This window comes from Ranitomeya variabilis, chromosome 4, assembly GCF_051348905.1.
Source record: "Ranitomeya variabilis isolate aRanVar5 chromosome 4, aRanVar5.hap1, whole genome shotgun sequence".
In the NCBI taxonomy this organism is placed as follows: domain Eukaryota; kingdom Metazoa; phylum Chordata; class Amphibia; order Anura; family Dendrobatidae; genus Ranitomeya; species Ranitomeya variabilis.
The window spans coordinates 702832279-702849671 of record NC_135235.1 but is presented as its reverse complement, the minus strand read 5'-3'; the positions used below and the strand labels follow the sequence as shown (position 1 = coordinate 702849671).

The 17393-nt window shown below is 45.6% G+C and overlaps 1 protein-coding gene across 1 annotated transcript in view; it reads right to left on the bottom strand.

Moving 5' to 3' along the window:
• LOC143766432 (uncharacterized) overlaps positions 1-17393 on the bottom strand; it is an 805019-nt gene that overhangs the window by 373234 nt on the left and 414392 nt on the right. The gene's annotated exons all lie outside the window — the stretch shown is intronic.

The following is a 17393-nucleotide window of genomic DNA, read 5'->3' as shown; positions in this document are numbered from 1 at the left end:
TTTTGCGGTGTTCATTGAAGGGGTTAACTAGTGGGATAGTTTTATAGAGCGGGTCGTTACGGAAGCGGCGATACCAAATATGTGTACTTTTATTGTTTTTTTTTAATTTACATAAATAAATGGATTTATTGGGATTTTTTTTTTCTTTTTTGCACATTCTATTTTTTTTCACTTTCTAACATTGTCCCAGGGTAGGACATCACTATATTAGATCAGATCGCTGATCTGACACTGTGCATAGCACTGTGTCAGATGAGCGATCTCACACGCAGTGCAGGAGGCTTTCCGGCGCCTGCTCTGAGCAGGCGCTGGCTAGCCACCTCAATTCATGACCCAGAAGGAGTCCCGCGGCCATCTTGGATCCGGGGACTCCTTCCGGAACACCCCAGTCCCTGCGTGATGCCCCTCTACATCGCTGTCACTACTGACAGCAGCATCAGAGGGGTTAAATGCCCACGATCGGCGCTAGCGCCGATCGTGGGCATTGCTGCGGGGTGTCAGCTGTCATATACAGCTGACACCCGCACGCGATCGCAGTGGCGCTCACTGTGAGGCCCCGCGATTGTGCCGCCGTACTAGTACTGCGGTTTGCAGGAACTCAGTTCCTGCAGCGCAGTACTAGTACGGCGCATGTCGGGAAGGGGTTAAAAAGGGTTGATTTATTGGACGTGAGATTAATCCCGAGATAGGTTAAGAAATGTTCCTTCCTTGTAAACCCAAACTGAGATACCAAGTCAGCTTGAACTTCTTTGGGCGTGTTAATAAATAGGGCATCTGATTTTTCAACGTTGATCTTGAGACCCGATATTGATTCAAAGTTATGAAGAAGGGAGATCAGGTTAGGGAGGGTTGTGTAAGGGCTGGTAAGTGCTAAGAGGAGGTCATCTGCAAAAACGCTGACTTTGTATTGGTCGCCAAGATTAGTGGGTCCTAATATATTGGAGTTATTTCTTATGGTTTCAGCCAAAGGTTCCATGGCTAAGGCGAATAGCGCTGGTGATAACGGGCAGCCTTGCCGTGTTCCTCGTTGTATATTTACAGTATTGGGATAGGTTGTATTGATGGGAGTTTAAGATAGGCAGCAGGATTATCATATAATAAATGAAGGCATGAGATTATTTTTTTGGGAATGCCAAATTTGATCAGAACTGTAAATAGGTAGGGCCAAGACAACGTGTCGAAAGCCTTTTCAATATCTAAAGCTAGCATTATAAGTGGTTTTTGAGAATGATTTGCTGAATGGATGACATTTAAGTTTCTTCTTATGTTGTCTGGCCCTTGCCTCATGGGTATAAAACCCACCTGGTCTCGATGTATTAGTGAAGGAAGTAGCTTATTAAGTCTATTAGTGATAATTGACGTGAATTATTAATTAGTAAATGGTCTCTTTTCGGCTTAGGATTCACCGTCATATGGGCCACATAGAACTCAGGAGGCATCTGGGAGCCGTTTAAGAGAGCATTGCAAAAGTTTCTAATGTGGGGCGTGAGAAGTTCATTAAATTTTTTATAGTAAAGAGCTGTGAGGCCGTCAGGTCCAGGGGCTTTACCTGTTTTTAAGTTTTTGATTACTAAGTTAATTTCTTTGTCTAGAATATCTGATTGGAGCTGTTGAGATATGGGTTCAGAGATCTTAGGAAGTGGTAAATCCTGTAAAAAGGATTGTAAAAGATGCAGAGGGGGGTTGCGGGGAGGAATATAGTTTCTGATAATCATGAAATGCTTTGTAGATGGTCCCAGGATGGGCCGACACGCGACCTGTAGCGTCTTTAATTGAAGGTATATTATTCAGAAGTTCTTTTAATCTTAGCTGACGAGCAAGCATTCTGTTGGGCTTATTTGCCTGTCTATAGAAGGTAGCTCGGTCCAAGTCAGGGCCCTTTCTGTTCTATTGGTAAGAACGGCGTCTAGATGCATTTTAGTATCCTGTATCTGCTTAATTAAATAACGAGACGTGGGTAATTGGTTTGCCTGTTCCAGTTTCAGCAGCTTATTTTCTAATTTGTTTTGGAGTTCGGATCTGTTTTTCTTCTTGTTAGAAGCTAATTTAATTAGAGAGCCAGTAATGTATTTTTTGTGGGCCAACCAGATATTTCCAGGGGAGGAGTCCTCTGTAATGTTAGATTGGAAAAAATGTTTCAACTCCTCTTTAACTTGTGTGGATATCATAAGATTAGTAATTAAAGATTCATTAAGGCCATGTTCACACTTTGCGGTTTTTACCGCGGGACCGCCGCGATTTTGATGCTGCGGGTCCGCAGCAGTTTCCATTACATTTACATGTAAACCCTATGGAAACACGCAAACCGCTGTGCACATGCTGAGGGAAAAACCGCGCAGAAACGCAGCGGTTTACAACCCGCAGCATGTCACTTCTTTGTGCAGAATCGCTGCGATTCTGCACCCATAGGAATGCATTGAACCGCTTACTTCCCGCATGGGGCTGTGCCCACGTTGCGGGAAGTAAGCGGATAATGTGCGGGTGGTACCCGGGGTGGAGGAGAGGAGACTCTCCTCCAGGCCCTGGGAACCATATTTGGGGTAAAAAAAAGAAAATAAAAAATCATGTTATACTCACCTCTCAGCACTGCACGCGGCCGGCCGGTCAGAGTTGCTGTGCGAACAGGACCTGCGGTGACGTCGCGGTCACATGACCGTGACGTCATGAAGGGTCCTTCTCGCACATCATCTTTGGAACCGGACCGCCGGGTGCAGCGCCGAGGAGATCGAGACGTCAGAGGGTGAGTATATAAACTTTTTTTTTAATTTTAACATTACTATTGATGCTGCATATGCAGCATCAATAGTATAGGCGGAAACCCGCAGCGGAAACCGCGGAACAAACCGCGATAAATCTGCAGGGATAACCGCAGCGGTTTTGCCCTGCAGATTTATCAAATCCGCTGTGGGAGAACCCGCAGAGGTCACCCGCAAAGTGTGAACATGGCCTTAGTCGCCATCTAAATAGATTAGATGTGATAATGTTAAATTTGAAAACAGACAGGACGGCATCGTGATCAGACAATGATGACGGAATATGGCGCAAAAGTAAGACAGTTGGGAGTGAATTTGCAACAGTTAAATTGAGGTCGATTCGGGAGTATGAATTATAAATTGGTGAGAAGTATGTGTAGCCTCTTGTAGATTCATTTATCTCTCTCCATATATCTACCAGACGGTTCTCACTCATCAGACGGAGAATTTTTTTCTTATGAGTCTTAGGCTACTTTCACACTTCTGTCGGTACGGGGCCGTCGCAAACCGTCTGCCCGACGTACCGACGGATGTTGTGCTAAATTTAGCACAACGTGGGCAGCGGATGCAGTTTTACAACGCATCCGCTGCCCATTGTGATGAGCGGGGAGGAGGGGGCGGAGTTCCGGCCGCGCATGCGCGGTCGGAAATGGCGGAGACGACGGACAAAAAAAGTTACATTGAACTCTTTTTGTCACGACGGACCGCTAAAACACGACGCATCCGTCGCACAACGGATGCGACGTGTGGCCATCCATCGCAATCCTTCGTCCATTAAAGTGTATGGCAAAAAAACGGATCCTGCAGGCACATTTGCAGGATCCTTTTTTTTTGCCATAAGGACGGATTGCGACGGAGGAAAAAAGACAGAAGTGTGAAAGCAGCCTTAGTGATATCTGACCGTTTCAATGCACTGCTATCCAGGTTTGGGTTTAAGGTGAAATTGAAGTCTCCACTCCAAATTAGGTGGTGATAAGAAATTAAGGAGAGTTTATGTATAATCAGTTTGAATACAGATGTTTGAGTAGAGGCAGGGAGGTAACTATTTACGATACAGACGTTTTGGCCCTGTAACGACCCTTGTAAGATTATAAATCTGAGTCTGAATATGAATTAACTTGTTGAAATGGGAAGTTATTTTTAAGAAAAATGGCTACACCCCTAGTTTTACGGTCCCAGGATGCCAGAAAAAAGCAAGAGTAATTGGCATCAAAGCATTTGGGGGAGGAGGAGCTGGAGAAATGGGTTTCCTGTAGGCATAAAATGTGAGGTTTATGCTTATGGATGTCTAGAAAACCTTTTTTTACTCGGACTCCCATGACAGCACGACGAGAGAGGGGATCCGCCCATTAGGAACAGGAAACCTACAGATACAAAAGGGCGGCACCTCTCCCCTGCATCAGTTGGTTTCCTGTTCCTAAAGGGACGGGTGCCTACAGATTAACTAAAGGAGCCCAGGCCGGCCGGACCGAATCTGGTAGCGGGGGGGGGTCTCCTACCTCGGCCGGTGCGGAGAACCCTGGAGACGCCACGGTGGTCCTGGCTGGACTGCACGCGGTGGCGTTCGCAGCAGGGAGCGGAGTCCGGAGGATTTCCTGCCTCCATCAGCGTCGGCGCCGGTAAGTATATCCATTGGTGGTGCAGCGGTGCGGTGAATGTGGAGTGCCGGCGTCAGGGCTGTCTGGGTGAACTCCCGGAGCGCTGCGGTCCGTTCCCGGCGTCCTGCACCGCTCTCAGCGTGTGCTGGAGCGTTTCCGGGTGCAGTGACGTGAGGGGGCGGAGTTAGCAGCCGCTTCCGGGTCGCCGGGTGTCTGCGCATGCGCAGTCGATCTAAGATGGCGGCGCCCATAGCATCCTGATGCCGGTTTTCTCCCACATGGTTCCTGCGTCCCTGCGGTATCCTGAGCCAATGGGGCAGCGTCTGACCTATCTGCTGACCGGATCCAAGGGGGATTTAAGCAGGTGACAACTACAGAGCCCTGCTTTTGGTCGCAAATCATCATGGAGAGTGGTGGTGAGCAGCAGCAGCAGCAGCAGCAGCAGCAGCTGGATGAGGTGCGTCAGAAGCCCAAAGACAGAAGCGACCAGTCCAGTCGAAGAAGCTCGTCCGCAAAAGGATCCAGAGCTTCGGCTAGGAAAGAACCCCCTCGTATTCCGGTATTTACTTTGGCGCACGGGTAAGTGATCTACGTGAAAGTTCACTCTGTGACGCAGGCCCCCTATACTTTATCATTCTAGGGGAAGAAAAGCACGGACAAGTCAAGGCATAAGGAATGTGCCCTCTGTGGGGTCCCCTTACCTGATTCTTGCCCCAAAAAATTATGTGCCCCCTGTATACAACAGACGGTGAGGTCTACAGGAGTGGTTGGGTGGAAGTGACATTAGGTCAGATAGTATTTATCACCTATATTGTCCTCCCCTAGGTGGCGGAAGAATCTGTGAGTGCGGCTAACCTGAAAGAAATGATCCGTCTGGAAGTAAGGGAATCCTTACGGTCCCTGTCCCAAGCGGGAGGTTCCAAACATAGGACCCCTCTGGACTCTAATTCTTCGGAGGAAGAAAGAGAAGAGGGTGCCTATCACTCAAGTCCTTCCTCCTCTTCATCAGATGAGGAGTCTGGACGATTCTGTCTACCCCTGGATAGAATTGACAAAGTCGTCAAGTCTGTTAGAGGCACAATGGGGATAGAAGAGCCCAAACCGCAGCCCTCAAAGCAGGATATGATGTTCAGCGGATTGGATCGTAAGAAACATAGATCTTTCCCGGTGAACGAAAAAATCCAAGACCTGATTCTCCGAGAATGGAAGAAACCCGAGAAAAAGGGTTCCTTACCGCCAGCGTTGAAACGCAGGTACCCTTTCGACGATCCGGTTGTGGAAACATGGGATAAAGCCCCTAAGCTGGATGCGGCGGTGGCAAAAGCGTCGAAGAAGGCCTCATTGCCATTTGAGGATATGGGGACCCTCAAAGACCCCCTTGACAGAAAGGCAGATGCTTTTCTTAAAGGAACCTGGGAGACGGCGGCAGGATCTCTAAGACCAGCAGTTGCCGCAACTTGTACAGCCAGGTCTTTAATGGTCTGGCTGGATCAGTTAGAGTCCCAGCTCAAGGACGGCGCTTCCAGAGATTCCATTCTGAAGGCTTTACCAACAATGCAGAATGCTGCGGCCTTTCTGTCAGACGCATCTGTGGACTCAGTCAGGATGGCGGCTAGAGCGGCAGGACTCTCCAACGCGGCTCGTAGAGCTTTATGGTTGAAGTGCTGGTCTGGCGACATTCAATCCAGAACTAAACTCTGCGCCATTCCGTGTAAAGGAGAATATCTCTTTGGACCAACTCTGGATGAGTTGCTGGAGAAAGCGGGGGATGATAAGAAGAAATTTCCCAATCCATCTTCAGCATCCTACCGCAGACCCTTCATTAAAAGGAGATTTGGTCGCGGGAAAAAACGCGGATCCTCACCCTCTAGAGAGAGTTTTAGATGGGAGGACAGACGCGGAAGAGGTACGGGCTATATGTTTCGCCGTTCCTCGAAAGAACAGAAAAAACCGGACCAATGACTAGCGGTCCCCGTGGGGGGTAGACTGTCAGCTTTCTCATCAGCTTGGTTTGACATTACAAACAGTAAATGGGTCCGAGGCATCATAGCGAAAGGTCTAAGACTTGACTTTGATCACTGGCCTCGAGATAAATTTAATTTAACCCCTTTACGTTCCTCCCCCCTTGAGCAAGCAGCCTTGGAAGCAGAGGTCACAAACTTATGCTTCAAGAATGTTTTGGTTGAAATTCCAGTATCAGAAAGAGGGAGAGGATTTTACTCTCCTCTCTTTCTGATCAAGAAGCCAGACGGATCATTTAGAACGATCATAAATCTTAAAGGCCTTAATAATTTTCTGACCAATGAATCGTTCAAGATGGAATCAATTGGTTCAGCAATAAAAATGTTGTTTAAACACTGCTTCATGGTAGTTGTAGATCTAAAGGACGCGTACTATCATGTCCCAATACATGAAGACTTCCAGAGATTCCTGAGGGTAGCTGTGTCAATGGGGGGACAAATTCGTCATTTCCAGTTTAGAGCTCTTCCCTTTGGCTTATCAGCGGCTCCTAGGGTGTTTACCAAGATAGTGGCCGAAGTCATGGCACACTTACGAGAGTCTGACATCTTAATTGTCCCCTATTTGGATGATTTCCTTATAGTTGGGAATTCAGCAGACCATTGCCTCTCTCAGCTACAGACAACCACAACCAAACTTGAGCATCTGGGGTGGATTGTGAATTATGAAAAATCCCGATTACAGCCCCAGAAAATACAGAGATTCTTAGGACTGTTGTTAAATTCAGAGACCCAACAGTGTTGTCTTCCGCCCGACAAGTTATTACACATCCAACAACAGGTGTCTAGAGCAACTGATAATCCATCCATGACACTTAGACAGGCTATGTCACTGTTAGGATCTCTAACCTCGTGCATTCCTGCTGTCCGGTGGGCCCAATTTCACACCAGACCCTTACAATCCGAGGTACTGGTTAATGACAGAATCTTGCAAGGCTCCTTGCAGAGTCAGATTACTTTGGGTCCAGAAGCACTGACATCTCTTAGATGGTGGCTAGTCACTGACAATTTATCGGCAGGAGTTCCCTGGGTGACACAGGCGACACGTATTGTAACGACAGACGCTAGCCCTTCAGGTTGGGGAGCACACATGGACGACATGATAGTTCAGGGTCTATGGGACCCCTTAACATCAGCCTCCTCCAACCAAAAAGAATTAATGGCGGTTGAACTGTCAGTTAAAAAATTACTCTCATATCTGCAGGGTCACCACGTCAAGATCCTCTCGGACAACCAGGTGGCGGTCGCGTACATAAATCACCAGGGTGGAACTCATTCCGAATCATTGATGAGGGTGACAGATCGTCTATTCCAGACTGCGGAAGACCATTTTCTATCTTTAACCGCACTGCACATACGAGGAAAAGAAAATGTAAAAGCGGACTTTCTAAGCCGCAACACCCTGAGACAAGGGGAGTGGTCTCTAAACAGTCTTGTGTTCGACCAGATTGTCCACAAATGGGGACATCCAGAGGTGGATTTATTTGCCACCAGGGACAATCGAAAGACAGTAAAATTCTGTTCCCTAAATCCCAGGGAGAATCCTCTAGCGGTAGACGCCTTTCTGATCAGTTGGAACTTTCGGCTGGCTTATGCGTTCCCCCCGCTGGCCTTGATACCTCTGGTAATCAGGAAGATAAGAGAGGATCGGGCAAGAGTTATTTTGATTGCCCCATTTTGGCCCAGAAGGGCCTGGTTCACCTGGCTCAGGATCATGTCAGTGGAGGACCCCTGGGTGCTTCCGGACATCCCAGATTTGCTCCACCAGGGTCCGATCAGCCATCCTCAAGTAAAGAATCTCCATTTAACGGCATGGAGTTTGAGAGGGCGTTACTGAGGGACAGAGGGTTCTCCCCAAATTTGATTGAAACCCTTATGAAAAGTAGAAAGCAGATTACAACAACAATCTATGCTAGAACCTGGCGGAAATTCCTAGCCTCTTCTGACTTTAATTTAGAAGAGGGAATTCCTATAAAACAGATCTTAGAATTCCTGCAAAGGGGCTTAGAGCTAGATCTATCCACTAGTACCCTAAAGGTACAAGTCTCGGCCCTAGGGGCCTTGTTTTCCTGTAACATCGCCAATAATTATTGGATCTCAAGGTTCATAAAAGCTTCTAGCAGGGCTAGACCCATACATAAGGATAGATCTATGCCGTGGGATCTTAATCTAGTCCTGTCAGCATTGACTAGAGAGCCGTTTGAACCATTACAATCAGCTTCAATCAAGGCCCTATCCCTTAAAACAGCATTTCTGGTAGCGATAACATCTGCCCGTAGGGTAGGGGACATACAAGCTCTCTCCAGAATTTCCCCTTACACAGAGTTTCTGCCAGATAGGGTAGTCCTCAGACCGGACCCAGCCTATTTACCAAAAGTGTCATCACGGTTTCACAGGTCACAGGAGATAGTTTTACCATCTTTCCTTCCCAATCCCTCCAACCCTAAAGAAGAGCTACTCCATACACTAGACGTTAGGAGATGCCTGTTAGAATACATCTCTGTTACTGATACATGGAAGAAAGATAATGCGTTATTTTTATCTTTCCAAAACCCTAGAAAGGGACTCAGGGTATCAAAGTACACACTAGCGAAGTGGATTAGGGAGGCTATCTCTTTGGCTTATACTGCAGGTGGGGGTCCGACTCCGCAGAATCTGAGGGCGCATTCCACCAGAGCCATGGCTACATCCTGGGCGGAAAAATCTGGAGTATCAATCGACCAGATATGTAAGGCGGCCACATGGTCATCCCCGTCCACCTTCTTTAAACACTATAGGTTGGATTTAGGGGCCTCCTCTGATCTCACCTTCGGGTTAAGGGTGCTGCAAGCTATAGTCCCTCCCTAAGGTAGTGTTACATCTCTGTAAATCTCTCGTCGTGCTGTCATGGGAGTCCGAGTAAAGCATTAAGCTACTTACGGTAGCGGCATTTCTCGGAGGCCCATGACAGCACCCTTAGTTCCCTCCCTATTCACGTGGGGGTTGCACCTCCTATAATGTATATATCTCACGGATAATACCCAGTTCCAATATATGGGTTATAATATTGTATATAAACTGTATATAATGTATATTTTTGTGTGCCACTAACCGCGGTAGTCCTCTCAAGGCTCTGAAATAAAACTGATGCAGGGGAGAGGTGCCGCCCTTTTGTATCTGTAGGTTTCCTGTTCCTAATGGGCGGATCCCCTCTCTCGTCGTGCTGTCATGGGCCTCCGAGAAATGCCGCTACCGTAAGTAGCTTAATGCTTTCGCTTTAAGGACGAGTTAAACCCCCATACATTATGAGATATAACTCTACACCCAATTAAATAAATGTTTACCGCCTATGGTCGGAGCATCTAAATTCCTCGTCCAATGTATTCTAAAGATAAACCAGTATTGAAATAAAAGATGTGAGTAACATTGTACAATTCTGTGGAGAGACAATAGGAAAGAGACAGCACAGGGGAAATCAAATACACATAACAAACAAACAAAGAATGAATAACTGGGTTAAAAACCCAAACTGTATGGTGACCTGGAGATCCATATTAAAGGAAAAACCAGGTTAGGCAACATGCCATAAACCCGAGAACCAAATCCTTATGATAACATGCCCTGGTGGGGGAGGAGGGAGAGAGAGGAAAAAAAAGGGGGTGGGGGAGAGGGACTGGATTCCGGCATATATTATATAACTCGAAATCGGTGAATCAGAGGAAAAAGGCAATCAATGCCTGACTGGATCCGTAGAGGTAGAAGTTTTATCTTGCCATTTGCACAGCATAAACCTTGCGGTTCATGTTTCCATTTCAGGGCACTGTAGTACATGCAGACCATATCCATTTTTCCTATCTGACCTTAAGGATTATCCTGATAGTTTATGTCTGACTGGTAACAAAAGGCAGCATGTTTCAAATCTCCAACCATTTCCTGTGCCCTGGTGGAAGAAATAGCAATTCTCTTAGTGGCAAGTTGGCCTTCTCTCTGCTGAGATGACTCATTGGCACTTGAGGAAGCAGCTCTTCTTCTCTTATCTGCAAGTCTCTCTTCCCTCTCCTCAGAAAGTTCATTGGCTCTTGAGGAAGCAGTTCTTGTTCTCTTGTCTGCAAGCCTCACTTTCCTCTCCTCAGAAAGTTCATTGGCCCTTGAGGAAGCAGCTCTTGTTTTCATGTCTGCAAGCCTCGTTTCCTTCTCAGAAAGTTCATTGGCCCTTGAGGAAGCAGCTCTTGTTTTCATGTCTGCAAGCCTCGCTTCCCTCTCCTCAGAAAGTTCATTGGCCCTTGAGGAAGCAGCTCTTGTTTTCATGTCTGCAAGCCTCGTTTCCTTCTCAGAAAGTTCATTGGCCCTTGAGGAAGCAGCTCTTGTTTTCATGTCTGCAAGCCTCACTTTCCTCTCCTCAGAAAGTTCATTGGCCCTTGAGGAAGCAGCTCTTGTTTTCATGTCTGCAAGCCTCGTTTCCTTCTCAGAAAGTTCATTGGCCCTTGAGGAAGCAGCTCTTGTTTTCATGTCTGCAAGCCTCGTTTCCTTCTCAGAAAGTTCATTGGCCCTTGAGGAAGCAGCTCTTGTTCTCTTGTCTGCAAGCCTCGCTCCCCTTCCCCTTGTTGTACTGTGCCATTTCCTGAACCTGACCTCAGATTGTATGACCTCCCGTTACTTATTCTGTAAGTATTATATATTTTTACTATTTGTATTCTAGTCTTTCTCTCCATTTCTGGGACTAATATTTACTATAGTGAGTCGCGTCACACCAGCCCATTTCTGTTATGAAAGTATGTAATGTGTGGTGTCTTGATTACCAGGCCTAGAATTTCCAATGCTAATTCTATCCAAATGTACATTGAGAACCATATTAAAATCACCCATACATAACATCTTTGTCAGGACTCTGAACATTTTTTACCTTTTGTGCATTACTGCCCTTTTCCAACATGGTCTTTGGTCTCATGTGCACTTGTCTTCCTGCTATAAAACTCCACCCCAGCCTTCAGTCTGTGCTAGATTATTCTGCTTGCATCCAGCTCCTGATTACTCCCCGGCCTTGCACCTGCACCTGCTCTTGTGAACCTGTGTTGGAGATCCTGCCACTCTGCTCTGAGTTCCTGCTGCATACACCAGTGTTCAGTAATCCTCCTTCATCTGCTGCTCGTGTTACTTCCATCTGCATTTGCTGGACATGTAAGCTGTTTCTGCTCTGCAAAACCTGAGACTATTAAAGGGACTCTGTCACCTGAATTTGGAGGGAACAATTTTCAGCCATAGAGGCGGGGTTTTCGGGTGTTTGATTCACCCTTTCCTTACCTGCTGGCTGCATGCTGGCTGCAATATTGGATTGAAGTTCATTCTCTGTCCTCCGTAGTACATGCATGCACAAGGCAATCAATGAGCGCCAGGAGCATCGCCTTCGTGAAAGTCTAAGTTTCTACTGCGGCCAGTCTGACCACTTCTTGATCAATTGTCCTAAGTGTCCTAGACGGCCTAACAAGGTGCTAGCAGCAATAGGGGAGTATGACAACTGTGATGATGAATCTGACAACTCTGAATGTAGCCTGCCTTTAAACCCTGTATTCCATTCACTTTCTATGACTTCACCCCCCAAGGAGCTGAAGGAAAAGAACTCTCACTGTTCTCTCCCTATTAAGATCCTGTGTTCAGGAAAGTGGATTTCCAGTTCAGCTATGATTGACTCTGGTGCAGGTGGCAATTTCATGGATATCGCATTTGCCAAGGAACATGGTATTAAAATCCAGCAAAGAGCCTCTCCAATTACCATGGAAACAGTGGATGGGTCACCTTTAATCTCTGGGCCTGTGGATCAGGAGACCGTACCCCTTGAAATTTTGTTGGAGCCTAATCATCAGGAGCAACTTTCTTTCTTGCTAATTTCTTCTCATTTTCCTGTGATTTTAGGCATTCCTTGGTTGCGTTCTCAGAACCCAATTATCAACTGGGAGACAAAGGAGATTCTTTCCAACAAGGAGCAACTCGGCGTTAACAGAAGCTGTCCCTGAGTCCACAGCTACGGAACCACATGTACAGGTATCTTCTTTACCTCCAGCATATAAAGACTTCTCTGACCTCTGTGACAAGAAGAATGCAGATCAACTTCCTCCACACAGGCATTCTGACTGTTCCATTGAGTTACTTCCTGGGGCAGATATTCCTTTTGGTCACGTATACCCTTTGGCGGCACCTGAGCTTCAAGCCTTAAAGGAGTATATTGGCCAAAGGCTTCATACGTCCTTCTTCCTCACCAGCAGGGGCACCCATTTTTTTTGTAAAGAAGAAGGATGGGACCCGGAGACCCTGTGTTGACTATCGGGAACTCAATAAGGTAACCGTACGAAACCGATACCCTTTGCCTCTGATTCCCGAATTACTGGAAAGAGTCCGCCACGCTAAGGTGTTCTCTAAGCTGGATCTTCGTGGGGCTTATAATTTGGTGCGTATTCGTCCAGGGGATGAGTGGAAGACAGCATTCAGATGCCGGTATGGACACTTTGAATCTCTTGTGATGCCCTTCGGGCTTTGTAACGCCCCTGCAGCATTTCAACACCTTGTTAATGACATCTTCAGAGATTTGTTGGACCAGTTTGTGGTGATCTATTTGGACGATATACTAATCTTTTCTGACTCTCTACAAGAACATGAAGAATATGTCAAAACTGTTCTAAGACGTCTGAAAGAGAACCAACTGTATATCAAGCTGGAGAAATGCGAGTTCATCGTTCTGAGATACAGTTCTTGGGTTATATCATCTCTCCCCAGTGGCTGAACATGGAATCTGGTAAGATTCAGGCTATCCTTGACTGGCCGGCACCCAAGAACGTTAAGGAGGTCCAACGTTTTATTGGTTTTGCTAATGTCTACAGACGCTTCATTCGAAATTTTTCTGATATTGTCCGTCCCATTACTTCCTTGACAAAGAAGGAAAAGCCCTTTAAGTGGTCATCACAGGCTCAAGAAGCTTTTGATCGGCTGAAGATCTGTTTCACATCAGCACCGCTGTTGATACACCCAGATCCAACACATCCTTTCATTGTGGAGGTGGACGCTTCTGATAATGCTTTGGGGGCTATTCTCTCCCAAAGAACTGGAGAGAAGGGTCTGCTACATCCTTGTGCTTTCTTTTCCCGTAGACTAACCTCAGCAGAGAAGAATTACGACATGGGAGACAAGGAATTGCTGGCTATTGCGGCTTTCAAAGAATGGAGGCATCATCTGCAAGGAGCTGCACAACAGATCATAGTGCTAACTGACCATCGCAATCTAGAGTTCCTTAGATCCGCTAGATGTCTTTCTCCTCGTCAGGCTCGTTGGAACTTATTCTTAAATCAATTTAACTTTGTTATCTCGTACCGTCCAGGTTCTCGTAATGGGAAGGCTGATGCTTTATCCCGAATCCATGCTGCGGATTCCGTACCTGGAGCACCGTCCAAGACCATTCTATCTGATGCCAATTTCATCGGTTATCCACGATCAGGACTTGTGGAAGGAGTGCAGGGAGGCCTATGAAGTTGATGTATTTCTGGCCAACCCACCTGTGGATATTAAGCTTGTCTTTAAGGGTGGCATGTGGTTCAGAGATCGACGTATCTACGTCCCGGAGGTTGTCCGTCTGCAGATCCTCAAGTTGGTACATGACTCCAAGTTGGCTGGTCACAGGGGGGTGCAGAAGACACGAGTTCCTGAGCCGATTCTTCTGGTGGCCAACTTGCCTGAAGGATTCCAATGACTATGTTTTCTCTTGCGAGGTATGTGCCCATTACAAGACTCCTCATGTGGCACCTACGGGTCTTCTACAACCATTACCTGTTCCATCCCGCCCTTGGGGGTCTATATCAATGGACTTTATTGTGGAGCTGCCTACATCGGGGGGCATGAATACAATCATGGTGGTAGTTGATCGCCTGACTAAAGCTGCTCATTTTGTTCCGTGCACCGGCCTCACCTCTGCTAAAGATACAGTGAACTTGGTTATACAGAATGTCTTTCGGTTGCATGGGGTGCCGGATGAGATCATCTCTGACCGTGGAGTACAGTTCACTTCAAGATTCTGGAAGGGGTTTTGCTCTGCACTCAATATTAATGTCTGTCTCTCTTCTGCTTACCATCCCCAGACAAATGGTCAGACTGAGCGTACCAACCAGATGCTGGAACAATATCTAAGATGCTATGTCAGCCATCTCCAGGATGATTGGTTGGAGTTGTTGCCGTTAGCCGAATTTTCATATAATAATTCTCAGAGTGCCTCCACTAAATTTACACCTTTCTTTGCCAATCTGGGTTATCATCTGTATATCTTACCTAGATCTCCAATTAATTATCTGGTTCCGGCAGTGGAGGAAAGGCTGACTGCGATGAGACAAAATCTGGAGGTTCTGAAGGAATCCCTGACCACGGCTCAAGAACGTTATAAGAGATCGGCTGATAGATTCCGTAAACCTGCACCCATGTTCAAGGTAGGAGATTCCGTGTGGTTAGCAACTAAGAATCTGAAGTTAAATGTTCCTTCACAAAAACTTGGACAGAAATTCATTGGCCCTTTCAAGATCAACGGTATTGTGAGCTTTGTGGCCTGCCGGCTGAAGCTACCTAGGACAATGAAGGTACACCCAGTTTTTCATGTATCTTTACTAAAGCCTGTATCTCCTAATACCTTCCAGGGACGTGTTTTGCCACCTCCGCAGCCTGTGGTGATTGATGGGCAAGAACAATTCGTGGTGGAGGAAATTATTGATTCCAGGATTCACAGGAATTGGCTCCAATATCTGATAAGATGGCAGGGATAACCCCTGAGGACGACTCTTGGGAACCTGTGGAAAACATCAATGCCCAACAGAAGATTTCTCGTTTTCATCAGAGATTCCCTGAGAAACCAGGTCCAGGATCGTCCTGAGGCCGCTTCTAAGGAGGGAGTAATGTCAGGACTATGAATATTTTTTACCTTTTGTGCATTACTGCCCTTTTCCAACATGGCGTCTTTGGTCTCATGTGCACTTGTCTTCCTGCTATAAAACTCCACCCCAGCCTTCAGTCTGTGCTAGATTATTCTGCTTGCATCCAGCTCCTGATTACTCCCTGGCCTTGCACCTGCACCTGCTCTTGTGAACCTGTGTTGGAGATCCTGCCACTCTGCTCTGAGTTCCTGCTGCATACACCAGTGTTCAGTAATCCTCCTTCATCTGCTGCTCGTGTTACTTCCATCTGCATTTGCTGGACATGTAAGCTGTTTCTGCTCTGCAAAACCTGAGACTATTAACTAGGCCTCCCTGGTTGAGCTAAGATATGATTTGAACTGCCTAATAGCATATCTATCTGTGTCTGGACTAAGTCAAGGATCTATTTGTGTCAAGTTTCCTCAAGTATAACTGTGCTTCATAGACTTTCTGTTTGTTTGCATCTACCTCTGAAGTTTCCTATTGACTGCTAAGCTGCGTTTATTATTTGCACCAAGTGTTGTGGACTTGAGTTTCTCTCTGCACCTGCTTTAATCACCGTGTGATAATATAAACTTTACCACTTATAAAACTGTGTCCTGTTGTCTTGTTCAACACAAAGAGTCTCCTGAATTATCCCCTATAATTATAACAATCTTGGCATCAGGGTACTATGATACAAAAATCGCTGCCTGTTGTAGTATATCCATTTTGGCTGGTGGTGGGTTGTAAATATTAAGCAGTACATAAGGCACAATATCATTAAATGCGTATATAAAAATAAATCTATCCTCCAGGTCTTTTTTAACCCCTTGAACCAGCCATCTCAGTGACTAATGCACCATAGTGGCTACCCCTCTAGAATAAGAAGTTGAAGTGTGTGTGGCGTGCTTTTGCCATTGTATCCAAGTTTTATTCATTCTGGATATAGTGTCTGGTGTTAAATAAGTTTCCTGAAGACATATTATCAGCGCCTGCTATTTACGTATTTGGAAGAATACCATATTCCGTTTCCTGGCATTTCCCAGCCCACTAATGTTCCATGAAAACCCTTGGACGATAAAGTATAGATGCAATGCTTATAATCTTCTCAAACTGCAATTAAGTCTAGAACCATTGACCAATAAAGGCCATAGAAATACAACTGGGGATGCCTATAAACTTCCCTATACTTAAGTATAGGCATAAGTAGAAACTCTTATATTCTTTTCTATCTATCCGAACCACTAATAACAGTTACAAAAGATTCAATGCATACCCCTAAAGTAATTTTTTCACAAAAGGCATCTACAGAATTGTTGGTCCGACCACTCAGTTTTTGCTGAACCCTAGAGGTAACTTAGTTTTTGGGTCAAGGGATCGAGACGTTAGCACTCGCAGAAATGGGTGTCTGTCTCCATCCCATTTCAGATTCTTAATCATTTCCATTAGCCTTTCTTAGAACTACCAATTTGGGGAGGTATATACACAAATCATGGATCCCATTTTTCCAATACATATTACTGTCAATCCTCCAGGGTAATATATTCAGGGGCGGTGAGACATCTTTTAGATAACCAGTATATTAACATTTTAACAAGTCTATGTGGGTATATACTCTTTAGAAATATTTCAATTAGATATTACAATAACCCAAAACGGCTATAAACATGAAAAACCAAAAAGGAAGGGTCAAGAGTATATTTACCAAAATGTTATCAATTTATTAGTATTAAAATTATTATTATTATTATTTATATAGCACCATTGATTCTATGGTGCTGTACATGAGGTTATACAAAATTACATTAATCTAGAGTAGCACTACCAAAGCAGGTAACATGGGGATTTTGTGAATCAATGTATGGCATTGTTAACAACTGAAAAAATAAATACAATAGATTGCAATTACTATGCTCTGTAAGTAATGTGAGAACACATTGAATACATAGGAGTCACCATTACCACGTTCCAAGGAGTCCCAGTCGTTTTTTGCTCCTCTCCTTCCCAGAGCCATAACTTTTTTAACTTTTCCGTCAATATGGCCATGTGAGGGCTTATTTTTTGCGGGACGAGTTGTACTTTAGAACGACACCATTGGTTTTTCCAAGTGCGTTAAAATTGCAA